Source organism: Cervus elaphus, chromosome 30 (assembly GCF_910594005.1).
Source record: "Cervus elaphus chromosome 30, mCerEla1.1, whole genome shotgun sequence".
NCBI lineage: Eukaryota > Metazoa > Chordata > Mammalia > Artiodactyla > Cervidae > Cervus > Cervus elaphus.
Genome location: NC_057844.1, coordinates 19,190,630 through 19,204,782, shown reverse-complemented (window position 1 = coordinate 19,204,782; position 14,153 = coordinate 19,190,630). Strand labels below are relative to the sequence as shown.

Below are 14,153 nucleotides of genomic sequence, written 5' to 3'. Positions count from 1 at the left end.
ACTGAACTGAACTGATGTCCAGGCATTTTTCCTCACAAACTTTTCGTCTCTGAAGTTCAAATCTAAGATCTGGGGACAGGAATGCATGTGAGTGCTTAGCCACTCAGTTGTGTGTCTAACTCTTTGTGACCCTTTGGACTGTAGCCCGCCAGGCTCCTCTGTCCATGGGGTTTTTAGGCAAGAATACCGGAGTAGGTTGCCATTTCCTCCTCCAGAGGATCTTGCTCATCCAGGGATCAAGCACACGTCTTCTGTGTCCCCTGCATTGCAGGTGGATTCTTTACCTGCTGAGCCATTGGGGACAGGAATATATCAGGTCAATGGTCTAGAGGCCAGAGGAAGGTAGCAAAAGACACCCAGACATCATAGGCGGTGACTGTCTTTTTATCTCTGAGGGTTGCAAATTGTCTTTCTGGCTCTGGGCCAATAACTTCCACTGCAACTAACAAGGGGAGTTGCTTGCAAACCTCTCAGAATTTGCAAGAGAACAAAGTTCTAGTTGAGCTAAGATTCAAAATAAAAAGAAACAAACTTCAAAGAATCTGTGATGCTCTCAAGCATTTTGTAGATGACTGTGTTTCCTGTACTAGAGGAACAAACAAGATAAAACTATAGTCCCACAGGAAGACACTTACTTGGGGAATGGTGTTTTGTTTTTTCCAAGGTAAACATATTCTTGTTTTCATAACATGCAATAGAAATAATAACTGTGGACTGGACCCTTTTCAGTTCTCCCAGTTTGATGAACGTCCGGAGCAAATAGACTCCCCATCCTACCCCATATTCCTCTCTCTTCCTTTCGCTGCTCCTCCCCTGACTTATCCACATATCCCCCCTTCTTCTTGTTCTTCCTCAGATCTGCTTGCTTCTTTAAAACCTCTTCTTGAAAGACGTAAAAAGCTTCTGCACTAACCCTGGCTCTTCCTGAGGATGCTCCAACTTTAAGATTCTTTGGTTCCAGGCTGCTCTTCCAGCTTCCATTACTTTCTCTGTCCAAGGGGTCAGCCCTTATTGCCACCAAGCCATAGGAGAAGATTTTCTTTAAAGATTGTCCAAGACTATATCACTTTCTCCATTGGTCAGTTCACATAAAGAGGTTAATAGGTTCAATAGAGATAAAAAGAAGCTGTTAACTAAAGTTCATATTCATTGATGAATTAATGTATTTACACCTGCCCATTTATTCTTAGGGCTTCCCAGGTGACTCAGTGATAAAGAATTTGCCTGCCAATGCAGGAGACATAGGCTCGATCCCTGGGTTGGGAAGATCCTCTGGAGCAGGAAATGGCAACTCACTCCAGTATTCTCCCCTGGGAAATCCACTGGACAGAGGAGCCTTGTGGGCTGCAGTCCATGGCACGCAAAGGAGCCGGACACGACTTAGCGATAAACAACATTTGTTCTTAATGGAGCCCGTGTACTGGGCTGTCTGCAGAGACTCCATCTTCAGCCGTTCTTCATCCAGCAGAAGGAATGAGACTCACACATAAGTAATTCCAATGCAAAGAATAGTGGGCAGTTCGGTGAGAACGCCATAGATGCAGTGCTGTGGGTTCTGTTGTGGACTTGATAAGGCTCTACAGAAAAGCTGATAAACCCAGGCCAATTCTTGACTTTCTCAACATTGCCCAGCTTGGCTGCTGTATTAACCGGAGCTCACTGGGTCATTGCACAATCCCTGGTTAGGCTTCTACCTTCCAGATTTAGCCTTGGGGGAATTAGCATGCCTCAGATGTCCGGTGAGCAAGACAAACTAGGAAAGCAGGAGTCCCTGAGTCTGGAGCACACGTGAGATACTCAAATGCCCAAGGTGATCCTGACATATAGCAATGTTGTTGTTGTTCAGTCACTAATCATGTCCGACTCTTTGCAACCCCATGGACTGCAGCACGCCAGGCTTCCCTGTCCTTCACTATCTCCCAGAGTTTGCTCAAACTCATGTCCGTTGAGTCAGTGATGCCATCCAATCATCTCATCCTCTGTCGCCCTCTTCTCCTTTTGCCTTCAATCTTTCTCAGCATCAGGGTCTTTTCCAATGCAATGAGTACACCACAAAAAATATATCACTTTCTTCCCAAATGAGTGATGTGTACATGATGTGGGTACCCTTGATGACCTCAGGTCAGGGAGGAAAGATGGTATAACGAATGAAAACATGTGTTTTGAGTTAGAGGGGACCTAGGTTTGAGCCTCAGCTCTGCCTCTTAATCACTCTTATTCCTGTGTTTCAAGACCTTCATCTGCAGAGGGAAGACTGGGCATTGATGAGGAAAACTGATACAATTAATTCAATCCCTGACACTTGGTAAGTTTCCAGGCGATGCTAGCTAACAATAACAGAAATATTTGTGATAAGTATGAACAAAACTCATCAAGAATTAAAAGAAAGGCTTCTTTATGGCCAAGTAAAATGAGTTGGTACCATTTCATCTAGAGAAGAGCTAACCAGAAAGGTAAGAACAATTCCATTCAATTACTTCACATCTTTATTACACAAGCAATGAATGTGGTTAAAAAAAAAATAAAGTAATACCAGCTGAAATAAACTTAAACTATAAGATTTACTACCAACCAGACACATACAAATGTTTTGTGCCTTTACTTCCTTTCACTTTTCTTCAAATATACATATTTTCAAACAAAAATGAGTCCATATTTTAATGATATTTTGTAACCTTGCTTTTTTCTTCTTGCTAAATCATGATCATTGTCATGTAAATAACTATTACATGTCAATGTCATGTAAAGAGCCAAAAGAATATTCAATTATATAGACATAGCAAAATTTGAACAATTTTTTCTATAATAACCATTACTCAAGATGTATGTGCCCGAAACTGAACCAGATTGGGCCAGTTCTGGTTCGACCCTAGGAAAGATCCTGTGTCCTCTTGGTCTCACTTTCTTATTTTAAAGTAAGAGTTACACATTCCAGCACTCATGTGAATCAAATGAATGACTGTATGTGAAGGAATTTCGTAAACAGTGAAGGCAGTGTTGAAAGGGAGACTTAGACAGCTTGCTTGATAGTGTATCCCCTTTCCCTTAAAATGTATAGCTTTTAGGTATGGGTCAGAGAGAGAGAAATATTACAGATAACCTAGGTTGGTTGTTATTATGCTTCTCACCCGTCAGAGCCACCTGAGAAATTTTTAAAAGTTAAAACAACAGCAACAACAACAGATGAGTGGCTCCTCACCGAAGTTAATTTTCAATTATTCTAAATATAATTTTCTAATCTCCCCAGAATCAAATGATTCCGATGGAATGTACAGCCAGAGCTGAGAACCACTGGCTGAGGTCCCCAAAGGGCAACAAGCAGATTATAAGCACATGGTCTCATACACGCCTTCCCTCTCACTGTGCCTCTCAGTAAAACTGAAACTCAGGAGAGCTGAGAGCTGAAATCTACATTCTCAAGTTCAACCTCCTCTCCTCAAAAAACAAGACTCTGAAAGGAAAAAATATATATCTTATGTTATCAAATGACCCACTCCATGAAAAAAGGAAAGACGCTACATGACCCCATATAGGGGAATGCTTGGGCAAAGAACAGAAAATTTCCTCCGTGTAATACCATGCAGCAATTTTAAATTATGATCATAAAGCATTTACAGCAATGTGGGAAAATGTATGCTCTAATGGAAAAAAGGAATATAAACGTATCCGTTGTGTACAAGCATGACTATGAAAATTAACTAAAATCATATGTAGACACACATAGTCAATGGAAAGAAACAACCCCCAAAATATCAATAGCAGCTATCTCAGGGGTGGTTTTTGCTTCCTGCTACTATTTTTGTACTTTCCCAATATTTTTTAAAGTACCATGTAGTAGAATAAAGTTTATAGTAGAACAAAATAAACTTACTTTTAAAAATTATTCCTCTTCCTATGAAGCATAGCAAAGCATAATTTTTAACAACAACTAACAGGGCAAAGACAAAAATGCTCACCTCAGTTTTCTTTCTTTCAGCTGCCTTGGCTCTGTCTCTGTCTCTGCTGTCTTCCTCCTCCAAGTAATTCAGTTTGCTTGTTCAAAAAAAAAAAAGCAAAACAGCAAATTGTATTTTATGAAGTGTCAGCCAATGGCAAGAGAAGGCACTCTGGTCAGATAGCCATTTGTGCTGTAAGGAACTTTGGTGTCAGAGCTGGTGCTGGCTTCCTTCTCAAGATAAAGAGTGTAAGATTTCTACTTAGGGACCACAACTAAAGGAAGAAATCTGTATTAGCTCTGCCCCTCTCATTGTTTTTATTGGCATCTTTCACAACAAATCAAGAGGACGTGATGGGCTGGAGTCAGGAGTTTTAAGTGGCTTTAGTTCTCCTACATGTTTTTTGTTTCTATGACAACATGCAAATCATCACCACCCTATTAGTATAGCACTTCAAAGCTGTTCAGGGCAATTCCAACGCCCTCTTGCTTTTTCAACTTACTTGTACATAGGCAGAGATGTTATCCAGTCTGGTGAAAATGCTGTCAAAAGGTATCCATGGTATCCTCGTTGCTCACCTTAAAGGTCCTTTTTTAGCCCTCATCTTCCTTCCTCAATTTGTTTTGCACAGTTAACCACAGTCAGTTTCTTGAAACTTTCTCTTCCTTGTTTCTCTGACTCTCTTGGTTCCTATTCTATTCCTTGGATTATTTCTTCTTTGCTTCCTTTCTGATTCTTCTTCTCTCCTTTTTCTAAATGTGAGCTTTTAGAAATGGGCTACAAGACCAGAAGACACAACAGTCTGTCTTCTGATCTCTTCTCATCATATTCTGCTTTTATCTATATTACCCACCTGGATGCATGCTCAGTCACTCCGTCGTGTTTGACTTGCAACCCCAAGAACTGTGGCCTGCCAGGTCCTCTGTCCATGGGATTATCCCAGCAAGAACACTTCAGTGGGTTCCCATTTCCTCCTCCAGGGGATCTTCTTGACCCAGGAATCGAACCTGCATCTCTGTGTCTCCTGAATTGGTAGGCAGATTCTTTACTACTGAGCCACTTGGGAAGCCTGTATTATCCACATTCATGGATGTAATGTGGCCAAACAGAGCTTTTCTCTTCCCCACCCAAGTGCGCACTCTCTCATTTACCCAATCTAATGAAATGGCACCACAGTGATTCAGCCAGTCAATCTCACCATAAACCTAGTTTCTCACCATAAATCCTTAACTTCTCTCTTTCTCCCACAGCCAACATGCAAGCCAACAATTCCATTTGTTCTACCTGCAATATATGTTCTAAGTCTAACCATTTTTCACTTTCCCCATTTCATTAATATCTTCAGCATTAATGCTGCAATAACATTCAGTTTAGTTCAGTTTAGTCGCTCAGTCGTGTCCAACTCTTTGCGACCCCATGAATCGCAGCACATCAGGCCTCCCTGTCCATCACCAACTCCCAGAGTTTACTCAAACTCATGCCCATCGAGTCGGTGATGCCATCCAGCCATCTCATCCTCTGTCGTCCCCTTCTCCTCCTGCCCCCAATCCCTCCCAGCATCAGGGTCTTTTCCAACGAGTCAACTCTTCACATGAGGTGGCCAAAGTATTGGAGTTTCAGCTTCAGCATCAGTCCTTCCGATGAACACCCAGGACTGATCTCCTTTAGGATGGACTGGTTGGATCTCCTTCCAGTCCAAGGGACTCTCAAGAGTTCTCCAACAGCACAGTTCAAAAGCATCAATTTTTTGGTGCTCAGCTTTCCTTATAGTCCAACTCTCACATCCATACATGACTACTGGAAAAACCACAGCCTTGACCAGACGGACCTTTGTTGGCAAAATAATGTCTCTGCTTTTTAACATGCTATCTAGGTTGGTCATAACTTTCCTTCCAAGGAGTAAGTGTCTTTTAATTTCATGGCTGAAATCACCATCTTCAGTGATTTTGGAGCCCCCAAAAATAAAGTCTGACACTGTTTCCACTGTCTCCCCATCTATTTCCCATGAAGTGATGGGACCAGCTGCCATGATCTTAGTTTACTGAATGTTGATCTTTAAGCCAACATTAGGTAAGAAATGAAACCCACACCAGTATTCTTGCCCAGAGAATCTCCATGGACAGAGGATCCTGACGGGCCACAAAATCCATGGGGTTGCAGAGAATCAGACATGACTGAGTGACTAAGCACAGCAAAAGGCATCCAAATTGGAAAGAAAGAAGTAAAATTATGTCTGTTCATAGATGATATGATCCTACATGTAGAAGACACTAAAGACTACACACACTCAGAGACCTGACAGAACTAATACAAAATTTTTGCAAAATGGCAGGATACACAAGAATCAATTGCATTCCCATGCACTAACAATGATCAATCCAACAAGGAAATTTCATTTATAATAGCATCAAAAAATTCCCATAGGAATCAACTTAACCAAGGAGGTTAAAGATTTGTACACTGAAAATAAAACATGGCTGAAAAATATGAAAGACATAAATAAGTGGAAAGATATCCCATGCTTATGAATTGGAAAGCTTCATATTATTAATATACTACCTAAACTGACCTACAGATTCAGCACATTCCCTATCAATGATGCTTTTTAGAGAAACAGAAAAAAATCCATCCTAAAATTCATGCTGTGAAAAAAATTCCTAGAAAATTCCAACAGCAAACAAAACCAGATTGCACAACTAAAGCTAACCTAAAATAATTTTAACTAAGCCTATTTTATTTTCCAAGACAAACTTAACCTCAGTAAAATCGTTTTGACAAACTTCCCAACAACATATTGTGAACTGGAGTCTTTTGGACCTGGAAGCAAGTTGAGATTTTGTAGAAGGCCCCTACAACATTGCAAAAGAGTCATCTTGTCTTTTGAAGGAGATAAGTTAAACTGATTAAGTTTATTTAATATCAAATTTTATGAGAATCATTGTCAATTAAGTGATACTAAGCTTTCTTTATGTTGTGTCTGTATAGTTACATGTTATGTGTTCTAGGAAAAGGGGGCACCAGAGGATGAGACAGCTGGATGGCATCATAGACACAATAGACATGAGTTTGAGCAAACTCCAGGAGATAGTGAAGGACAGGGAAGCCTGATGAGCTATGGACGGAGGTTCATGACGTTGTATAGGACACAGGGATCAAGATCATCCCTGCCGGGGTCCTTGCCCCAGCAGGATCCAAGGGTACCCTCAGGATGAATGGTGTCGGGGAGAGAGACACACAGTGAGACAAAGCTCGGGGGCTAAGTCTGAAGTTTATTTTCGCACGGCCCCTTCAAATCCTTAACAACATCTTTTTGGGGGAAGTGCATATTGCTTACACTCAGGTCATCTCAAAACATTACAGCAACTTGACCTTCAACAGAAACAGGATGTCACCCACATACTTTTCGTTCACAAGAGTCTTTCTTATCATTTGGCCTTCAGGCCTGCTAGCATTTTATGGCTTGCACCTGGTGTGACTTAAGCAACTTCAGTAGCCGACCCTGTTTTTCTTGTGATTAATCTATTTTCTTTCTAATAGGCGTCATCTCCATGGGAACTACACAGGCTTACATTTTTACAGAACAGAAATGCAAAGGATTGCAAAAACAGCAGATAAAGCACAAAACAGCTCTTAGTCTAAAAGTTAACTACCTGCAAGAAGTCACCAGCTAATCTCTATCTAAAGCATTTTCTATTAGGCACATTTGTGGCTATTATATTTGTGGAGCTTTTCTCACCCCACGGAGGGACCTATGCTTAATAGTTTCCTTTGTTAGCGTACTATGCTTAGGATGTTTAGAACAATCCTGAGCATTTTGTGCAATGAGAGCACACATTTATCAAACAAGCCAGAATGCCAGCAAAAGGGTTTGAATTGAAGCATTTCTTTCATCCCTGGCCCCTTCATAGGGTACCAGCATCCAGGAGATTTATTAATTAGCGTTTTAAGTTGGTCTTTATTCAGTGAAAGAGGAGCAGGAGAACTCTCAGCAGGCAACACAAGAATCTGCAGCAGGGCAAACAAGAACAACAACAGAAAAGTGGGGAGGATACAGGGTGGGGTAGAGGCCGAGGCCAACCTGGAGGGTCCCTTGTATCCTGAACGGCCTTGCCTGTCAGGTATTTTCTTCATGACCTCGTCATGGGTGGGATCTCCCACAATGGCTCCCAGCATCTCCCCCTTTTTTATTTTTTAAAACAGCCAGATGGATCTCAGTTGCGAGGTTCTGAGTGCTCTGCCGAAGAGCTCTGATGATACAAGGGAGGATGACAATAATAATAATGATCAGTGCTATTACAGCAATGTAACAGAACAGTAGACAAAATACTTTTGGCAGAGGTAAAGTTGAAGAAGGTTTTAAAGAAATCACTGGCAGCTCCAGCGGCAGTAAAATTTAATCGGGAATGCTCGATTGTTCTAATCTGTCCATGCAGTCTGTCTAAATTTAAACTTTTGCTGGAGCTATTCTACGGGGACCAAAGCTCTGATGGAGCAAAGGTGTTTTAATCAACATGGCGTGGGCATATATACTGAAGTTATTCTCAGCAAAGATAAAGATTAAAATCTCAGACTTAAAGAACACAAGGCGATCTCTATTAAAGAGAGAAGAGGGTACTTATCACCATAATGAGAAACTAACGAAGGAAATGCCTGGATTTCTCAGCCCCCGGAAAGGCGTGCCTCTCCTCTTAATTCTTGAATATTCAGGAATTAATAATGTCCAAAGGTTTCCTGACAGATCTGTAACAGCACACAGGAAGCCTCCTGTTAAATGCTTCCTGACAATTTTTTCTATTTTATTATATTTGTAAAAAAAGTCCTGACCAAATGAGTTTGGTTAGTATTAACCAACCTTATAGAAAGGCAACGATGAACAACAAATACAATTATCAAGACAATCACCAAAGTTACAGTTCTAGACCCGATGTTGTGGGTAATACTTTAAAACCATCCTTGAGGGTTTAGCCTGGATGATTTGTTCAGCTAAAGTTTCCAAATTAGTGGAAGAGGGAGGACGTTTAGAAAAAGTTTCAAGGATTTTCTTTTGCAGTAATAGTACATTCAGAGAGGCATTATCATGTAAATGAAATTTGATTTGTTCCCAGTTGTAGGTACAATGGTTGAATTGAACAGGAGTAACACAAAATTGGCAATGAATACAAGTTACAGATTAAATTGTAAGTGGGACATAGGCCTGTATAAAATATGACTGATTATAGTGAAAGAAATAGTTACTATGACCACGACTGGTCCCTGTGAAATGTCCGGTCCGAGTCTCAAGTTTTCTGGTGTTGGCAGCAAGTTTTTATGTTTTATATGTCTCATAGTTCAGGCCCAATTTGTTTATCAAGGAGGATTCCAGGAGTAGGAGGAGGGTGTCATTCCACTGTCAAGCCAGCCAAGAAGTCCTTTGTCATGGTAGTGTTTCAACATAGTGTTAGTAACCTTTTAAGCCACTTAAGCAGCATAATATATAATGTTTTTTGTTCTTTCCCTAACTCTTTCCCTAAAGTTTTAGTAGTATAAACATGGTTCATAGACAGAGAAAGGGCTGCAATGTCTGAAAGCCTTTTTTTGGAGGTAGGACGAAAGCCCAAGTTTGTCGACTGACGTTTGTGCATAATTTTTCTGGGCCCAGGCAATGGAAGGACTTCATAGCCTAAAGAAATGTTAATTAGTTTTTTTTTTTCCTCCACAGGGTGTGAGGGTTTCAGGGAGAGGGCATATGGGTGGAGTCACTGGTTGATATGATCCATCTTTTTTCCGTCTATTTTACGACCTGTAATAAGGGTGGGGGGGGGGGGTTGGGTAAGTAATCCCAGTTAAGTTTGGGAGACACAGGCTAACAGGAAAATGTATTCAGGACTCCGAGGCATTTCCTGTTGAGAGACCACATTTTTAGCTTTACTAGTGAGGGTTTTCATCTGTCCCCAAGAGGGGAGGTCATAGGGTTGATGTCGCCAAGTGCGGTACTTTCTGGAGATCTTTAGAGCCGCCACGGCCTGTATTGGAATTTTCTTCCTCCCAGGGTTCTTGTTGTTTTCTCTCCATTTTGAATGTAGGGGGCCCCCTTGGGTCAAATTTTCTGAGGAAAAAGTTTGTTGGATCCATCTGGGGAAATATAAGCATACCCCTTTCCCCGTAAGATTAATTTCCCAGATTTTTATTGATTATTGAACCCGTCTTGGTACCAAATGGGCAGAGGAAGAGAAGTGTCTTTCAATTTTTTGAAATGTCTTTCTGCTCTTGTTAAAATATTTCCCTGTGGTAGGTTTAAAAAATTTAAAACAAATAAAGCTGTATTAACATTAGTTATAGGCTTAGAAAATATCTTATGTTGGACTCTAGCAAAGTCAGCTTTAGATAAGGAAGACAGTAGTGTACCTGTGTATTATAAGGAATACCTGTAATGTGTTTAATAGAAAAAGATGGTAAAAATTGTTTAAAGTGTCTAGAAATATAGGCAGGGCCATTGTCTGTTTTAATAGAACTAGGAGTTTATGGTGGAGGTTTTTACACAAAAACTGAATATTTAGAATCAGAGACTATATTACTGGGGTAAGGATATAGGCAAATAACTTGAATAAGAGCATATAATTTATTTTGTTGAGCAGAATGGAATTTAGTATAAAAGACTTTATATCTTTTAAGAGACCAGAATGAAGCTTTGGTATTTTTAGTCCAATCTATGTAAAAGAAATGTGAGAAATAATAAATTCAGTGTTTTTGAAGAAATTTCACAGCTTACCAGAAGGATAATGAAATGAAATTTTTCTAAAATATTTTAGAAAAGGTAACTGGAAATTGGTAGAAGTTTGTAATGTGTTCTCAAATTGAATAAAGTTTTATTAAAGTATAAGGGAAATAGAGAAAGCTTCTGACATAGGCATCAGAAGAGGGCAGAAAGGGTGCCCCCCTGCTAGTCTTTAGCCAGGTGTCATATAACTACCAGCAGTCTGCTAATTAGAGGAAGGAAATGTCTCAAAACTCAGAGAATAGCACTAGGCCCCTCACCCACAACATGCATTTTGAGATAACCTTGGCACCAGGTGTGTTGTCCCGGGCCACAAAATGATTGACAGGAATCTTGAAGAAAGGCAGGTTTCCAAGCAAATACAGTTTCATTGACATAGCTGAAGAGAACATTTGCATAAGAAAAACGCATTGGTTAGCTCAAGGTTTGAGAAAAGTTAAGTTCAGGTGGAACCAGGTGTGGTTATGGCAACATGGAATTTTAAGAGAAACCTCTTTTTAAATTTGTATAGAGAAGGAAAAAGAAAAAAAGAAAAAAGAAATATCACTAGTTTGTTTCCTCTTACTGCTTAAGAGAGATAAAGATGTCTGACACTTGCAGCCTATTTTCTGTATTTGGAGACCCCTGGCCTTCCTGCCTGTTAAGTCAAACTAGATTGGCCAAGTGAAAGACCGAAGGTTTGTGGGGGCAGGGGCCCAATTGGAGATATATCTCTTAGACTTTTAGGAGCGTCTTCGGCAAAAAAGGACCAATCCTCATTAGAATGATAGCAAGCTGATGCTTCTTCTAAATTTTGTTCATCTTGGGGCAAAAGCTGTTCTTCTTTTTATCCCCGCTTTCTAAATGACTATTGGTGTTCATGGCAGCTAGCTTCTCCCTTAGCTGTCGATAACTAGGTTTGGAATCAGTATCTTCTTCCTCCTCTTTAATTTTCACTATTTCAGATTCATGAAGGGGATCTAAAGCATCTCTAATCATATTGCACAAAGAAAAGGTGTCAGCCGGCACTTTCTCGGGGCCATGCAGTGTATAGTAAGCTTTGAGTTGTTTTCCTACCTTTTCCTATGTTTCCAGGTTTACAGTGCTCTCTTCTAGGAACCAAGGACATCGCTCTTGGACAAACGTAAAAAAGGACTGAACACTGGTCTTTTTAATTTTAATTCCTCTACGGTTAAGAAGTTGCATTATGACTCCAATAAAAAGCTGCCTTTCTTTTGACTCACTGTTACCCATTTTTGTTACTAATTAGAAGAAGAAAAAGGAGAGGGTCTTAAACTTAGAAAAGAAGGAAGCTGAAACCTACCCACCTTTTTACCCTACCTTTCTTATGTAGGGGGCCTATAATGCCCTAGTGGGGTCCTACCTCAAACCTACCCACATTTTTTGCCCTACCTTTCTTATGTAGGGGGGAGGGCCTGTAGTGCCCTAGTGGGTTCCTACCCACCCTCCTTAACCTACCTGTCTTATGCAGGGGGGCCCGCGGCACCCTGGTGGGGTCCCAGCTGTTCCAAAAACCGGACAATGAGAGACTTACCTTTGGGTTCCTGTTCGTGGCGCCACCTGTTGGGGTCCGGCCCCAGCAGGATCCAGGGGAACCCTCAGGATGAACGGTGTCGGCGAATGAGAGAGAGAGAGAGAGAGAAAGAAAGAGAGAGACCAAACCGGGATGTGCAGCAGAGTCTGGCAGTTGCTTTATTTTTCACCGTAGCCTTTATACCCTAAGTTGGTACGTTTCTAAGGGGCAGATAAGCATACAGACTTAGTTTAACATTACATCAGCTTGTCCTTCATGAAACCAGGTGTGCTCTGTATATTTTTGTTTATGAGAGTCTTTTCCCACAGATTTTTTGTACATTATCTTTTGGCCTTGAGCTTAGCAGAAAACAGCAAAGTGGCAGTCTCATGGTACAGCAGGTTGCAACATAATAGAAATACAATCCTGTTAACACAAAACTCAGTCTTTTTGCAGAAGTTCTCAGCTAAATTTATCTAAAACGTTTAGCACACAAAGACTCTGCGGCTCAGGTGAGGCAGCCCCTGTTTAGCACTCCCGGTTAAAATTAACAGTTATCTTATTGTTTTTACACTAAGGCTAAACTCTTATTTTTCTAGATCTCCAACTATATTAACAATAGTTTCCACTGCACAACCTCAGCACATTAACATCAATCAAACGTTGATCCAATAACCACTTTTAAAACAATATTTTTTGTATTCTCTAATAGGGCTTCCTCACCCCACAAAGGGCTCTGTGCCTATTAGGGCCTTTTTTATGGTTAATCTCTATGTATAATATCTTTTGGCTTTCAGGCCTGTTGACAATTTGTGGCTTGCACCTGGTGTGACTTAAGCAACTTCAGTAGCCGACCCTGTTTTTCTTGTGAATAATCTATTTTCTTTCTAATAGGCGTCATCTCCATGGGAACTACACAGGCTTACATTTTTACAGAACAGAAATGCAAAGGATTGCAAAAACAGCAGATAAAGCACAAAACAGCTCTTAGTCTAAAAGTTAACTACCTGCAAGAAGTCACCAGCTAATCTCTATCTAAAGCATTTTCTATTAGGCACATTTGTGGCTATTATATTTGTGGAGCTTTTCTCACCCCACGGAGGGACCTATGCTTAATAGTTTCCTTTGTTAGCGTACTATGCTTAGGATGTTTAGAACAATCCTGAGCATTTTGTGCAATGAGAGCACACATTTATCAAACAAGCCAGAATGCCAGCAAAAGGGTTTGAATTGAAGCATTTCTTTCATCCCTGGCCCCTTCATAGGGTACCAGCGTCCAGGAGATTTATTAATTAGCGTTTTAAGTTGGTCTTTATTCAGTGAAAGAGGAGCAGGAGAACTCTCAGCAGGCAACACAAGAATCTGCAGCAGGGCAAACAAGAACAACAACAGAAAAGTGGGGAGGATACAGGGTGGGGTAGAGGCCGAGGCCAACCTGGAGGGTCCCTTGTATCCTGAACGGCCTTGCCTGTCAGGTATTTTCTTCATGACCTCGTCATGGGTAGGATCTCCCACAACAGGTCCCGGCACATCCCCAAGAACAAGAAATGCAAAAAAGCAAAATGGTGGTCTGAGGAGGCCTTACAAATAGCTGTGAAAAGAAGAGAAGTGAAAAGCAAAGGAGAAAAGGAAAGATTTTCCCATTTGAATGCAGAATTTCAAAGAATATCAAGGAGAGATAAGAAAGGCTTCCTCAGTGATCAGTGCGAAGAAATAGAGGAAAACAACAGAACGGGAAAGACAAGAGATCTCAAGAAAATTAGAGATATCAAGGGAACATTTCATGCAAAGATGGGCTCAGTAAAGGACAGATTGTATGGACCTAACAGAAGCAGAAGATATTAAGAAGAGGTGGCAAGAATACACAGAACTATACAAAAAAGGTCTTCATGACCCAGATAATCATGATGGTGTGATCACTCACCTAGAGCCACACATCCTGGAATGTGAA

General features: G+C 40.7%; 1 protein-coding gene across 2 annotated transcripts in view; it reads right to left on the bottom strand.

Annotated features, from left to right (window-relative positions):
* Positions 1 to 12,337, bottom strand: part of CYSLTR2 (cysteinyl leukotriene receptor 2) — a 30,926-nt gene extending 18,589 nt beyond the window's left edge. Inside the window, exons 1-2 of one of the 2 annotated variants that reach the window (XM_043892303.1) lie at positions 12,224 to 12,337; positions 3,957 to 4,032 (exon numbers count right to left, since the gene is read on the bottom strand). The gene's annotated coding sequence lies outside the window, so the exon portion shown is untranslated. Of the gene's footprint in view, positions 1 to 3,956; positions 4,033 to 4,437; positions 4,472 to 12,223 lie in introns of those variants that run through there. The other variant, XM_043892304.1, reaches the window with a different exon arrangement.
* Positions 12,338 to 14,153: the final 1,816 nt, after the last annotated feature.